Below are 15,608 nucleotides of genomic sequence, written 5' to 3'. Positions count from 1 at the left end.
TTAACTTTAACAAGCTAATCATTATACTTACAAGTCTGCACTTCCCCGGGGTCCTTTTTCTCCGGTCCCATTATATCAATATTTCTGGTAAAGGCCCGTCCAGCAAATTACAGGCTGACTGGGACAGAACAGCGTTATGGCCTATAATTGTCCAAGCAGACTGTCACTCTAGAGACAAGAGTGACAGCCTGCTCAACCAATCAAGGGCTGTAGAGTGGTCTCGTCCCAGGCAACATGTAATTGGTTGAGCAGGTCTTCACCAGAGAAGAGGACGGGACCAAACCGGAGAGCCACAAGAAGACACAGGGGGAGTGCAGACAAGTGAGATTGATTTTTTGTTGTTCTTTTGAGATGTGCGGCAGCTCTTCAAACCTGTCTGAACTTTGCAAAAAGTTTGGTTGCCAACCAAACATTTTGCAAAGTTTGGAATGGATCTGGGTTCAGGAGACTCAGGATGACACAATCAGTTACTTATTGCATATAACTTGTTACTGCATAGTGTATAGCTGGTGGCTGTGTAAAATAAAGCTAGCAAACTTAGACCTGCAGGTCCAAAGATAGAATAAGAGAGGTGGAAAGTTAAGAGTTGAGCTAGTTCTAGTCTAGTGTGTTCCCCTTTTCTGCCAGTGGTGAAACGGACGTCACACTGATTTTTCTGGAACACTACTTGTACCTCTTGTCTATGTCCTAATAAAGCATCATGTTTTTATCTGTTTTTTATCTGACCGGTGAACTGCCACGGGGGGGTCCGGAAACATAATAAAGAAAGTATACTTACCTGTCCCGGTGCCCCGTAGCACTGCCTTACCGATATCTGTCAGCCGGCGGCCTCCTTTAGCTCCTCGTCCCCGATGGATTGCCCACTCAGGCTATCAGTGACTGAGCTGGGGCAGTCAATGACTGGCTTAGAGGGCAATCCATGAGCGGAGCAATGACGTTCTAGCAGCAGGAGCTGCAGTTGTGACATGCAAGGAAGCAGTCCGAAAATGACATCCAGTGGCTGTCAGAGAGTGGTGTCGGTGAGTGGGGACCGGTAAGTATACTTTGTTTCTTATGTTCCCACACTCACCCCCTGTCTGCAGTAGATTTGTTATTTTTGCAAGAATTCCTCTTTAACCCCTAACGACACAGGGTATACATGTACGCCCTGGCGTCGCTAGGGGCATTCAGAGGGTGGCTGTGTGTCGACCCCGATCTGAACCGCCGCGATCCCAGCTGCTATCTTCAGCCGTGTACCGTGGCAATTAGCAATTGTAATAAAAACTGATCAAAAAGTCGCATATATGAAAACAAGTTACCCATAGAAAGTACAGATCATGGCATGAAAAATGACACCTCACACAGCCTCATAGACAATTAGTGTCTCAAAAAGTAAAGGCTCATGTTGGTCTATAGGTAAAAAAAAATGCAAATGCTATGGCCTTTTAAGCACAAGTAGGAAAAAACGAAAGCGCAAAAATTGAAATTGGCTTTTAACTGCTTAAAACATAAACAAATTTCCACATTGAATCAATGATCAGAGCCGTCTGCATATTGACATACCAGGCCTGATCAATACCACCATAAGCCCCCCCCCCCCTCAAAAAGACACCAGAAATACAGGCAAGTCTAAAAGGGAGGTGGGAGGCTAAAAAAACAAAAACAAAAAAAGTTGTTTCTTTCCCCCTGCTTCCCCCCCCCTTCCCACGTGCAAGGTGCTGCCCTAGGCACCGCACCACGGCTGCCTAGTGGTAAATACGACCCTGACTGTCTGACATTATCCAATCAACAGCAGCCAGACTGTGTAGGGACACACCCTCAATCAGTAACACCCAGTTGGTTATTTAGTGATACATTTCAGAGCTATAGGAAAAGGTGTTCCACAACTGGTATCTCATAGAGAGTACAAGTATTTACTAAAACAGAGGCCAATGAATCACCATACATGACATTTGCAAACTGCTTATGCAACATAAAAGGGTCTGTGTAACACTGGTAATAACTGATAGCCCCTATTACTGAGCTTCAATTAACAGCTTCTTCCAGCCATCACTAAGTCCAGTCAGTCCTTTGTACTTTTATAGCAGGATGTCTGGGTTTTGTATGGAAACCACAGTCTTTTGTTCATAGCAGAAAAACTGTGATGTCAGGTTCTGTGTTGTAACAATAATAAAAGTTATCATCTCATGACATTATCTTGCAATTTCTGCTTCTTGGAAATAAAGGCCGTATTACACGTAGTGATTAGCGTTCAAAGATTCGCTATAACGATCATTCGCTAGCAATAATTAGCAATTTTTTTTAGCGAACGATTCTGAGGTTATTTCATTCACTGATTTCTGTTATGAACAATCGTTTTTACGTTGTTATATGGTTGTTAATCGTACCTCAGGAGGGCCCACACAACATGTTTTATTGGCGAACGACTTATTACATGAGCAAATAAGCGAACGATTGGCGAACTACCAACGATAATTTTTCAACATGTTAAAAGACCAATATGAATGGTTTTTCATTCGTCATTTCATCTTGGGTGTTATTACACAGACAGATAATTGTTCATTTCGATCGTTTTAGCAAATGTTTAAATGATAATCGTTGCGTGTAATAGGGCCTTAAGTTATGGAAACTACATGTTGTTCTGAATCCTCCTAGGCCAGAAACGAGAACTAATTGTCATACAACCTGAAATGCTTCAATGTGGTTGGAACTGCTAGTCAGTATTGTTGAGTGGACTTGAGGAAACTATTTCCCCAAATGTTCATCATTTGTCTCCCGGTGTCTGAAATTTAGCCTACGGCAGCCCTAGGGTGGCAACCAACTTCTTCTGATGGCAGGAGGCAAATAACGAAATAAACAGTTAAAGTTTACTTGCAAAGCCAGCACTCGTGTGAATATATGTTCTTGTGACTACGGAGAGCTAACACAGAGGAACTGCTACACAAGGTATTTCTCGTACGCCATACACATCTTGGTATATATTATTGAGGAGGCAAATGCTAAACATTCAGGTTCAGAGAAGTTGCCAAACCCGGACAGTCTCCTCAGTGGTGGGATTAAAATTTTTAAAACCGATTCCCTACTTAGTGTGATAGACGCCTGCAGTGTAACGCATACCGGAAACTTTACTTTTTTTATCACGTGAAACTACAGCACTCAGTAAAGCTTGAGCAATGAAAAGGTTATGTTGGGAATTGTTGTTTCAACTATCATCACTGCAGATCATAAAAGTTATTACAGTACTGATTGGACACAGGCAGACTACACAGAAAATCCTCATCCTCATGCTAAGACAAGGCACATGAAAGTACTACACACTGTGAGTATATATATATATATATATATATATATATATATATATATATATCCCTTGCAATTCCTTATCATCCTTATACTGTACTCATCTGTCACAATTTCATAATGCAGGAAATGGGTGCACTGACTCTGACCTCTTCTAGCTAGGCCTTTCTTCTGGGGAATAAAGCAGGCATACAACAGAGAACTGGGGGCTTCATTACACCTCCAGCAGCCATTATTTTTATTTTATTTGTATGTGCATCCTGTTATCCAGCGCTACAAAAACATGGGCACTTTTTCCCTTCTCTTGTCTCCAAATTGGGTGGGGTTTGGGACCCAGTTCCATTGAAGTAAATGGATCTTAATTGCAAACCCCACCTGAACTGGAGACAAGAGAGGGCGAAAAGTGGCCATGTTTTTGTAGCGCTGGATAACCCCTTTAACATCTACCTGGGTCACCCTGGGATAACCATAGTCAACAAGCCAAAGCTCACCCCTGGTTCTCCTCTTAGGTCTTTATGTGTCTGTTTGTGCTGCACACCTAATCTTCCTCCTAATTCACAACCAGTAAGTTGCTGTGTTACAAGTACAGAAAAGCTTCAGCCGAATCATCGTAACCATTACTCCAAGCCTGCTACCTCACATTAAACTTTTCCACTCAATTTTTATGCTCTCTGTAACCAATGGAACACATAGATCTGCAAAGAAGCTGTATAACCAATGAGACTAAAGCTTAATATACTGCAGAATTGCTTTATTTCTTTTATTCTACAAGCAATGAATCCATTAAAAGGGATTACAAACAATGGGCATAGTCTTCAAACACCCATTTGTGTTAGTCTTTATTTTTTGAGATCCAGCATCTCTTGCTAACATCTTCCACTTCTTCAACAAATGGAGAAATGTCAAATACGATATTCCAAAACCAATAGAATGTACTTTATCTTGAGAGTTAGGTCACACACAATGCAAATCATTCTAATGCGGAGCCATTCATTTACATTATATCTATCTACTGTACAAGAAGTCCTCCTGCCAAATCTGCAAGAGCTTGTATATTAAATGTAATCATGTCCCGGGATTTTATTGGCGTCTTTCCTTTCTAAATAATGCTCGGTGTTCCCCTGTAAGCCAACTCATTGCAACATTGCTTTATATTACAACTAGGGCAATATGGCCCCAGCAGAATTAAAATGTTAATTAAGCCAATATCCTACCTGTGTTCAGTAAGGAAATACGCAATGGAAAAAGTTTCTGTAATTACTAGAGAGCTAAGCCGATACACTTAAACCTCGAGCAAAATGAAATGAGCTACTTTAGGAAAAGTTTCTTCTTTGTTTCTAATTCACCAACAGGAAGCTGCTTTGTTACAAATACAGGAGCTGTGACGCAGACCTTAATACCCAGGCTGCTGTAATCACAGGACTTTATTAACTATTAGGTTTTCCCTAAATACACAGTTTATTGCCTAGACTGCTGTAACCACAAGACTTTATTAACTACAGTGGTACCTTGGTTTAAGGGTACCATGGTTTAAGAGCATTTTGGTTTAAGAGCTCACAGTTTTTCAAAATTGTAACTTGGTTTAAGAGCATTGCTTTGGTTTAGGAGCTTCCTGTACTGGGTGGGAGCGCGAGTAGGGGAGGGGGATAGTCTGCATAGCGGGGTCTACAGCACTTTACTCTGACCCAGGAAGTCTCCCTCACCTTCCAAATCATAACAGATCCACTTCAGGCTGGGGCTAACATCAGGTGACAGGACTGTGGGGGAAATCTCTTCATAGCTGTAACCCCTCTCTCCCCGGACAGAGAGTGCTGCATGTATGTGCCCTCATCTGCCCTGCTCATTCCTTCATGCTCCCTGCAGTCTCTGTCACCCCTTGTGTTTCCCATCCTCTCCATTACTGTACAGTAACTTATAATATCACAGATTCTGCTGTTTCTGAATGTTTGTTTAATCTGATCTGCATGTTATTCAGAATAATAAATAATAATTTTTGGGGTGTGGAACCAATTGTCTGCATTTCTATGATTTCTTATGGGAAATTTTGCTTTGTTTAAGAGTAGATTTGAATTACAAGCGCAGTCCTGGAACGAATTATGCTCCTAATCCAAGGCACCACTGTATTAGGTTCCCTCTACATACACAGTTTAATGCCTAGGCTGCTGTAACCACAAGACTTTATTAACCATCAAGCAGACACCTTTTAATTCCCTATTCAGCTATATTATACAGTACATGCACAATGTCGGCTGATCATTCTCTTAAAACATTTTCTATTAAAACGACAAAGATATTAACCTTCTGCTGGCTGTTGCTCTGTGTATAAGGTGCAGAAGAAGACCAACGTTATCTTCTATGGGATCTTTAGATCATCCAGGCTGCTCCCCGCAGCCCCCGACTCCTACCCGCTTGTGCTACTACTCGCACAGACAGCCAATGGGCACCAAGGAAGAAGCGAGCACTAACCTGACAGGTCGGCCCTCGCTTGCTCCTTAGTATCGGAGCAATTCGGCTGATTGTCGTTCCGTATAATAAATACAACGATCAGCCGATGACAACGATAATCAGCTGATTGTTGATATAGGTTAGAACGTATATTTGTCGGGCGCCGCCCGCGCACCGCTACGTGTAATATTGGTGTGCAGCCGGCGACTGACAATATACTTTACCTATCCACGCTCCAGGGCTGCTCCTGCGGTCCTCTTCTCCCCGGGTCCCGTGCGCTCTAGCTTCAGAGCAGTCTGTCAGCTGACAGGCGGCTCAGCCAATCACAGGCCGCGGCGGTCCGGCCTGTGATTGCTTGAGCGGCCTGTCAGCTGACAGACTGCTCTGAAGCTAGAGCGCAAGGGACCCGGGGAGAAGAGGACCGGAGGAGCAGCCCTGGAGCGTGGATAGGTAAAGTATACAGTTTAAGCAAGGGCTGCAAGGATATCGGTAATGATGTCCTCGCAGCTCTTGTTAAACAATTATCGGGCCGTGATATAGGCCCAGTAAACGAGTGCCGATCTAGCAGATCAGCGATCATTTACAGGTATTATCGGGCCCCCATCGGCCCATGTCATACCACCCTTAGGGTCCATTTACACAGAAAGATTATCTGACAGATTATCTGCCAAAGATTTGAAGCCAAAGCCAGGAATGGATTTGAAAAGAGGAGAAATCTCAGGCTTTACTTTACTGACCTGATCTCTGTTTATAGTCTGTTCCTGGCTTTGGCTTTAAATCTTTGGCAGATAATCTGTCAGACAATCTTTCTTTGTAAAAGGACCCTTAGGGCATGCCCACAACACTCTCTAATAGTCCATGAGTCTTTTTCTGATGCTGTAATTGTGCGTTATATAAAGCAAAACTTTTAAATTCCTGATCAGGCATAAAAACAGATTAGAAAAAAGAATCTGATATTGTTTGATTTAATATTGCACGAGTCATTGTAATTTTTGCGTTTTGCTTTATAATGTTTAATAACGTCATGGCAGATTTTAGACCCATTGACCTAAATCCCAAAACAAGGTCAAGCGACATCACTAATATTCAATTATCTGCTAATGCAGTAAAACAAAAAGCTGTAGTTTAGAATGACAAGATCTCCTAAATCCTCCATGGGAAAATATTATGTAACTTGCACAAAAGCCGAGCAGCTTGCTGAGGATGGAAGTAGTCAAGGGAAAATAATAGACCTCTATTAAAAACACTGTTTTTTTTTTTTTATGTACTGCATTTAAGTACTCAAAAAAGTTTTGCGATGGAGTAGGCATCACCACTCTCAGCAAAATCTGGATTTTCAGCTAGTGCATCTAGGGTGACCCTAAATAATCCCAACTAGAGTTGAATTTAGAATAAGTTTGCACCATTGCTTGGTATTTGAATCCCACAGCCTGGAGAAGATGGATTCAGTCCCAGGAGCCTCTGGTGCACTTTCTGTTGAATTGGGATGTGGGCTGGAGCCGCACTCTCCATTGTGTGAGCTGATATGTCCGTGCGGCCGCTATTCAATGAATAGCGTTCACACAAAAGTGACATGTTGTTGTTCTATGTCAAGTGACAGCACCCAATCCAATGTAGGGCCATGTGCAGACGCTGTAAGAGACCGTCTGTCCAGTGACCCTGGCCGGTCTCTGAAAAGATCATCCCAGCCAGTACTGCAGTACCGGCCGGGTGATCTTTAGCCCTGCGGTGTTCTGATGCGGGCGTATCCGTGCGCGCCCACATCAGAACTCCCCACAGCACACTATGGAGCTTGTCAGTTGTCTGCGGCGCCACTAGGGATCCCGGCCAAAGGGTATACATTGTGTATACGCTCCGGCCGGGATCCCATAAACGGGAAGGTAACATATATTTTCGTATAAATCACAGCCATTGTAGGTTTTTACGAATATATACGTTGTGTGAACACAGCCTAATTCTGTGCATCAATGTCCAAAGAAATAAAAGTTTATTCACACAACAAACTATATTATGTTATCCAACAAAAATAAGCAAACTCATACTATTATTTATCAGTATGTATAAAACATATTCTATAAATAAACATATCACATATCACAGCTGATAGCTATGTCAGTCTTGCCAGCAAACAGCTTATAACCTGCTTAATTTAAGGAGACCCCTTTAATAAAAATTATCAAAAAGAGAAAACAAACATCTTAAAATAAATATATTCCTTTCACATATATACATGTATACTGGGACAGGATCACATTGGAATTATCAGAGAACATCAGGGAAGCAGTGTTATAGGCCAACAGGTAGTTATGAATATTTCATTACCAAACAGCTGAGTAGTTGTCAGGAGACAAAGCTTTTCTATATATTATCCTCTATGACCATGTTCTATGTAACTAGTACAGAATCTTCTCTTACTTCCTGCTATATACTGTATAATATCACACTTCTATAATTAATGAGTAGATTAATATGATAAAAATATATTATTAGATACATTAAATGTCAGTTGTGCAGGAAAACTCATAAATTACACAGTAAAATGAATGGAGAAGTCATAAGAAAGTCATATATAATTAATCTGGGTGTAATCATTACATTGTATGTCTATGTATAAAAGGATATATATATTACAGATAATAATAAGGATTGGCTAAAAGAAGAATTTGACCTTTGATTTTTCTATTTTTCTGCAAAGTCTGCCCCTTTTCCAGAAGATTTTTTCCATCATATACCGTGTTTTTCCAAAAATAAGCCCGGGTATTATTATTATTATTATTATTATTATTATATTCTCTGAAAAAAAGTGCTAAGTCTTATTTTTGGGGTTGGTCTTATTGTCAGACAAACAGGGTATGCCCCCTTGCTGTATATATCCTCCCTCTGCAAGTAGCCCCCACACTGTATACCTCCCTCCCCTCTATGTAGTTGTTCCTCCATACTGTATACATTCCCCCTCAGCAGGTAGTCCCCATACTATATACCTCCCCCCCCCCTCTGTAGTTAGCCCACATACCCTCTGTCCCTCCATATTCAGTGTCCCCTACTGTGCATCTTCTTACTGCTCCTGCCTCCCCTGCAGCTTGTGTTGAGCAGGTGTGGGTGGGGCATAACAAGTCTGGCCCTGATTGGCTGATGCTCAGGCACCCAGTGTTAGGGATCTAGGCCAACAGTTTTGCTCTATCCAGTATGTTATATAAAAATTATATGGTCAGTGACATTTTTCAAGGCATTTTTTTCATGTGTGGCTGTTTTTTGTTTGTTTACTTATTCTAATTATTACCCTAAGGAGGAGGCGACTATGTGCTGCACGGGGTCCCGGCTTCCTGCTCTCCTGCCCAGCCAATCAGTGGCTGTGATTGGGCAACACACTGATTGGCTGGGCGGCAGAGCAGGAAGCCGGGACCCAGTGCAGGAGACAGGTAATGTAGACAGGTAATGTATACAGAGAGCGGGAGTCAATGAAGGGGTTAAGGGTGCGGCTGTCTTTCAGACCGCTGCGAGTATAAATGCAAAGGACCTGCCAGGACCTTAGCTCATAGCGAATCTCGCTGCAAAACTCGCAGCGAGATTTCCGCTGCGAGTCGGTAAGTGTGAACATACCCTTAAGGGGTTTTCTCACCTGCCCTGATTCGGCTCTGCACAACTGCAACCCGCTTCCTGGCTTGTTTTTTCTGTAGGGTGCCCTAGTTTCTATCGGTTTTATTTTTGAGCTTATATTACTTTTTTATTTGTTTTTATTCAGTTTTTGGGGAGGTAAGAAGATCAAAAATATAGCAATTCTGGCAATGGGTATTTTTTTTCCCAGATGCGGTGATATTATGGTATGTTTTTTACTTATTACATTTATCGTTTACATAAGAAATTGGAAACTGGATAGTGTTTTGAGATTTGTTTTTTGTTTTTTTAAATAAATGTTTATAAAAAATTACTTTTGCTTACTTTTTTTTTAAAGTGTCCCTGTCGTTACAACTTTCAAAACCTAAATCAACAGTAGATGGGAAATAAAGCAAGTTTGCAATTTACATTGGTTATTTTTTTATAGTTATCATGTAAAACACGGCACTTCCTGTTTTTTTTCTCAGAAATCAGGAAACAGTCAGAAAACAGGAAGTCCTATGTATCCCAGGCCATCTGAACGCTCACAGAGAAGTCAGTCATGTGATTGATGGACACACTGAGCCGTGACTCTCTGTACTGGACAGAATTCCTGTTGTTAGTCAGTTTTTTTCAACCAGCACAAGTCAGAAAATCTGCCTTCAGGAGACTGGACCTGGATTTCTGGTAAGTTCAGCTTTGTTTTACAGCATGATAACAACAAAAAATAATGAATGTATATTGCAAACTGGCTTTATTTCATATCTACTGTTGATTTAGATTTTAAAAGTTTTAACGACAGTGACACTTTAAGACACCCTGTACAACACACTGCAATATATCTTTTTTACAGTACACTGTGATTTTACCAATCTTCTATTTGCACTCCTAGTAATGAGTAACATGAGGACTATGATGGCAGGGTTGGAGACCTTTACCAGAACGCTGGCTTCAAGGCCAACCCATTGATCCTGGCCACAAACAGTTGCCACTATACAACCAGAACCGCTCATATGGAGTGGGCTCATCAGAAAAAAACAGCACAATAGTTCTTCAGTGTACATTCGTTGTAAATGTTAAGCAGATGAAAACAATGGGTCGCTGTTATATTTTATACTAAGGGTGCACGTATAATAAATGTAGGTAAAAACCCAGTATGTACCTATGTTTCTTCAATGTGGCTGTGGTTTAGTTTTGTATGATAACACAGACATAACCACACAACACATTTTTTGGCCATTTTTTTGAACAGCCGTCATTTCTCCCCCAAATAATCGGCCCTATCTGGGTGAAAAACGATGGCTGTCCAAAAACACATCCAAAAAAGATGTGTGGTTGTGGCCTTCACCTGAAGCCCATTCCTAAGCTATGTTTTAATATAATTCAATTGTGAGGATAAGTAGACATCTGGCAGTTCCCTTAGTTTTTTTGCTACTTCTCATATGTACTGGGGTATTCTTTACTAGCAGCATTGATTCTAGGCGAGGATGTCTAAGAAGAAACAGCCCCTGACGGAGCGTTATACAGCAGTTATATAGCCATATGGCTGTATATTGTGCATGAACCCTTAGGGAGACTTTTGTAGTTGTGTTAGCACAGCGGAAACCCATTTCTCTGCTCAGTGAAGCCAATAAATATTCTTTTCTTTGATTGCAAGATGGAGTATATGGTACATTGATCTTAAAGGGGATATCCAAAACTAGTTAAACATTCTGTAGCTGCTTTCTTCCAGAAACAGCACCACTCCTCAGTTTGTGTGCAGTATTGCAGCTCAATTACATTGACGTAAATGGAGTTAAGTTGTAATACTACACGCAACCTGAGGACAGGTGTGACGATGTGTGGCGGCTATGTTTTTCTAATTGTAAGTATCTGACTTTGGCCATGTTCACATAATGGTTTCCTAGTATTTTTGGAGTTTATGCCAGCAACCTGTTAAAAAAGTATACAGATGCACTGTGGTGTACAGACAGGGAGACTATTGACTTTAATGGAACAAACATAGTCAACTAGTAATGAGGTTTAGCCACATGTACGCATTCATTTTACAGGATTTAATACCTTTAAAAAATAGACCTAACATTAGCACTAGTAGGGTACATCCAGTCCTTTAAAGGGAACCAATCACACACAAATTGGCCATAAAGATAAGGAAACGTGCTGGTACATCAGCCAGCACGCTTCCTAACCATCCCCCTGTCCCCTCCGTCCCATGAACATTCAGCCCGCAAAGTTAGTTTAATAGTGTCCCGCGCTGTATGCAAATTACCATCTAAGTAGTCAAAGTGGGGGGGGGGCGGCTGGTCAAGTAGTCACGGTGGGCGGGGGCTTCGTCATGTAGTCACAGGCTCCTGGGCCACCTCCGGTGCTGTAATCACGCCCCTCCGGGCGTGTTGTAAAGCGGCTCCTGGTGACGTCACTCGGGGGGGCCGGCATTGCACATCGGCCACGCCGACGTCTTTACTAAGCTGCGCATGCGCAGTGCAGCCTGAGAAGACACTGCTGTACTGCGCTTGCGCGGCGTAGTACAGCAGCGGCTTCACCCACTGTACTGCGCATGCGCAGCTTAGTAAAGACGTCGGCGTGGCCGACGTGCAATGCCGGCCCCCCCCGAGTGACGTCACCAGGAGCCGCTTTACAACACGCCCGGAGGGGCGTGATTACAGCACCGGAGGCGGCCCAGGAGCCTGTGACTACATGACGAAGCCCCCGCCCACCGTGACTACTTGACCAGCCGCCCGCCCACCTTGACTACTTAGATGGTAATTTGCATACAGCGCGGGACACTATTAAACTAACTTTGCGGGCTGAATGTTCATGGGACGGAGGGGACAGGGGGATGGTTAGGAAGCGTGCTGGCTGATGTACCAGCACGTTTCCTTATCTTTATGGCCAATTTGTGTGTGATTGGTTCCCTTTAAATTGAATCAGCATACTGTACCATTTTTACAAGTTGCTGACATAAACCTTGAACATACCAGGAAAATTTTTATGTGAACATAGCCTTAGGCCTCATAAACACTGGCATACTGTTCTTGTATGTAACTGTCCATATTCTGGATGTAACATCTGGATTTCCTATGGGATGTAATCTCGGTTCAGTACAACCTTAGGCTGGGTTCACACTATGTATATTTCAGTCAGTATATGTATATTTCAGTCAGTATTGCAACCAAAACCAGGAGTGGATTAAAAACACAGAAAGGCTCTGTTCACATAATGTTGTAATTGAGTGGATGGCCGCCATTTAATAGCAAATATTTGCTGTTATTTTAGAACAACGGCTGTTATATTGAAATAATGGACGTTATTTACTGTTATATGGCGGCCATCCACTCAATTTCAACATTGCGTGAACAGAGCCTTTCTGTGTTTTTAATCCACTCCTGGTTTTGGTTGCAATACTGACTGAAATATACTGACTGAAATATACGTAGTGTGAACCCAGCCTTAGATTGTTAGAGTTAGATTCCTAATAAGCACAATTAAACACACATACAATGCGCCATCAGAATAAGGCCTTACAGGTGGCTATAGATCCAAGGACCACTGGCCTCAGAAATCAAGTATAAATTGTTACAAATGTATGGCCCATACTCTGACCACCAATTTCCCAACACATTAGCACCCCTATAGTCTGTCATATTCATATATGAGTCTCCTAATGTAATGTAATAAGGTTCCACTTATTTTAATGGTCCAAAAGTAGGTGGACAGTATTAGTAATGGGGTTATGAAGGGGGAGATTTATCAAACATGGTGTAAAGTAAAACTGCTTGGTTTCCCCTAGCAACCAATCAGATTCCACCTTTCATTTTCCTGTCTGTGAGGAATGAAAGGTGGAATCTGATTGGTTGCTTGGGGCAACTGAGCCTGTTTCATTTTACACCATGTTTGATAAATCTCCTCCTTCATAACCCTATTACACATAACATCCACCTACTTTTGGACCATCATATGTATATGTTTGCCTATATTTGACTCACAGTCATATGACTGGAGTCCAAGTCAAGGAATCCCTCCTGTCTCAGCTCCAATGTGTGAAGAAAGCTCTGTATACAAGCTATACGTTATGTCATGTGACCACAATAACCAATCACTACATGGCATGAAAGTTATGACATAATCGGTGGTGTTCCTTGATTGGCTGGCTCAGTCCTGGTATATGATGTCATTTTGTACTATTTATAAGCAAGAAAGACAGTAAATAAAAATTCAGAAGAATAAGTAAGGGGGAGGGGTGGCAGAGTGGGCTATATATTTATATATAGGGCTAAAGCAACAAACCGAATCTTTGTCTGGCAATGACTAGGTAAGGATGCGAGTGGGTTAGCCCTCTAAGAGTATTAGTAGGAGAGGACTTTGTACTTGGTAAGGACTTCTGTTGTTCATGTAAACTCCCTATGTGTAACCTTTATACTTCTGTCTTATATCTCGGTAAGTTGATCGGAACATTTTAGAAGGGTGTGAGTTACTGCTAAGGAGCCTTTAGCTTATGGAAGCACTTAGGATGACCTCTGGTGGCAAGTCAGGAAAGTAAGGTAAACTATGTCACCAAGGGGAGACCCAGCCTTCTGGTTTTCCCTTTCATGTGACCAAAGGGAGTATAAAATAACTGTATACAGCTATACCTGATATAACTGCAACCTATAAAACAAGATACAGATGTAGCAGAGCTGAATAATTCATTTAACAGCTTCCTCTCAGCACTGCAATAATGTAGTAGGCTTCCCCGCAGTCTACAAATACCATATAATGGCATCATTAGGTGTAGCAATAAATAACAAACTCAGCTCTACTACATCTGGATCACTGAACAACTCTAAATAGCTGAAAGAAATATAAAATTCTTCTAGAAGCTTATCTAATGTGGATAATAGCTTCCGGTTATTCATATCCCAATTATTCCCTTGGTTGTGTCCTATGTTGCATAACATATTGCGTTCCCAATTGCAGCTTTTTTTAAATCAATTTATTTTAGTCTATTTAGTAATTTATATTGTGTAAGAATATTGGAGAGATTGAGATAGATAAATTGAGATAGATAGATAGATAGATAGATAGATAGATAGATAGATGGATGATAGGAGATAGAATAGATCGAGCAAGAGACAGATACATAGAAAGATATTAAATAGATAGATAGGAGATAGATAGATAGATAGATAGATAGATAGATAGATAGATAGATAGATAGAGATTAGATAGATAGATAGATAGATAGATAGATAGATAGATAGATAGGAGATGGATGGATAGATAGATAGATAGATAGATAGGAGATGGATGGATGGATGGATAGATAGATAGATAGATAGATAGATAGATAGATAGATAGATACTGTTACATATTACCAATGTAACCTGCGTGTGTATGTGTAGGTGTAGCAAAACTTAAATAGCCAATTAACTGTTTCTTTAACACGAACTGAGAAACACCTGAGCTCTGCTATATCAGGTACAGTGAGAGAGGCAAATAGATTTTGAGAAAGATGATTGATAGATGGATGGATGGATAGATAGGAGATAGATAAAAGATAGATAAGAAAGAGATAGATAGATATGTAGATAAGAAATAGATAGATAGATAGATAGATAGATAGATAGATAGATAGATAGATAATAGACAGATAGATAGATAGGAGATAGATAGATAGATAGATAGATAGATAGATAGATAGATAGATAGATAGATCTCCTCTAGTTTGTTACCATTAACAGTTGAGTTCCAAATATTTTATAAATAAAAGTATAGTTTTAAGATGGAAACATAATCCATCACAAGCACCACTACTTCACAAATAAATAGGAGCACACATCTACTTAGCATGTACTTAGCAAAACTAAGTTTCTCTAATGACTCCAATTACTCTTCAGCCAATTAAAAGTTAACACAATGACCCCAATCCAATTGTAATAATTGCAGACAGGGTGGTATCCCGGCTCAGATCTGCTGTCTGTCCTGTGCTGCTGTCTGTCCTGTGCTGCTGTCCGTCCTGTGCTGCTGTCCGTCCTGTGCTGCTGTCCGTCCTGTGCTGCTGTCTGTCCTGTGCTGCTGTCTGTCCTGTTGTCATGTGCTGCTGTCTGTCCTGGGCTGCTGTCTGTCCTGTTGTCTTGTGCTGCTGTCTGTCCTGGGCTGCTGTCTGTTCTGTTGTCCTGTGCTGCTGTCTGTCCTGGGCTGCTGTCTGTCCTGTTGTCCTGTGCTGCTGTCTGTCCTGGGCTGCTGTCTGTCCTGTTGTCCTGTGCTGCTGTCTGTCCTGTTGTCCTGTGCTGCTGTCTGATCTGGGCTG

At 41.5% G+C, this 15,608-nt stretch overlaps 1 protein-coding gene across 2 annotated transcripts in view; it reads right to left on the bottom strand.

The window, feature by feature from the left end:
- KCNH5 (potassium voltage-gated channel subfamily H member 5) overlaps positions 1-15,608 on the bottom strand; it is a 189,264-nt gene that overhangs the window by 173,059 nt on the left and 597 nt on the right. The gene's annotated exons all lie outside the window — the stretch shown is intronic.

The sequence above is a fragment of the Dendropsophus ebraccatus genome, chromosome 13 (genome assembly GCF_027789765.1).
Source record: "Dendropsophus ebraccatus isolate aDenEbr1 chromosome 13, aDenEbr1.pat, whole genome shotgun sequence".
NCBI lineage: Eukaryota > Metazoa > Chordata > Amphibia > Anura > Hylidae > Dendropsophus > Dendropsophus ebraccatus.
This window is presented reverse-complemented; position numbering and strand designations above follow the sequence as displayed.